Source organism: Notothenia coriiceps, unplaced genomic scaffold, assembly GCF_000735185.1.
Source record: "Notothenia coriiceps isolate Sejong01 unplaced genomic scaffold, NC01 NC01_scaffold00037246, whole genome shotgun sequence".
NCBI lineage: Eukaryota > Metazoa > Chordata > Actinopteri > Perciformes > Nototheniidae > Notothenia > Notothenia coriiceps.
The window spans coordinates 20460565-20460797 of record NW_011369947.1 but is presented as its reverse complement, the minus strand read 5'-3'; the positions used below and the strand labels follow the sequence as shown (position 1 = coordinate 20460797).

The 233-nt window shown below is 33.0% G+C and overlaps 2 protein-coding genes across 4 annotated transcripts in view; one reads left to right on the top strand and one right to left on the bottom strand.

Moving 5' to 3' along the window:
• gtpbp3 (GTP binding protein 3, mitochondrial) overlaps positions 1–233 on the bottom strand; it is a 633967-nt gene that overhangs the window by 266909 nt on the left and 366825 nt on the right. The gene's annotated exons all lie outside the window — the stretch shown is intronic.
• LOC104966243 (LIM zinc-binding domain-containing Nebulette-like) overlaps positions 1–233 on the top strand; it is a 161463-nt gene that overhangs the window by 9674 nt on the left and 151556 nt on the right. The window lies entirely within an intron of this gene.

Below are 233 nucleotides of genomic sequence, written 5' to 3'. Positions count from 1 at the left end.
TTTATTTAAACCACTCCTGTGTCCTGTTGTTCATACCCCTCACTGTTTATTCATCATTCAATTCATTCTAAATGTTATTCTGTAGATTCTGTACATTACTTTTCAATTTACTGCTTTTTGCACTCCTGGTTAGAAGATAAACTGCATTTCGTTGTCTCAGTCCCTGTAATCTGTGCAATAACAATAAAGTTGAATCTAATCTTGAGCAGGAACAAATGTATTTACTTAGTACA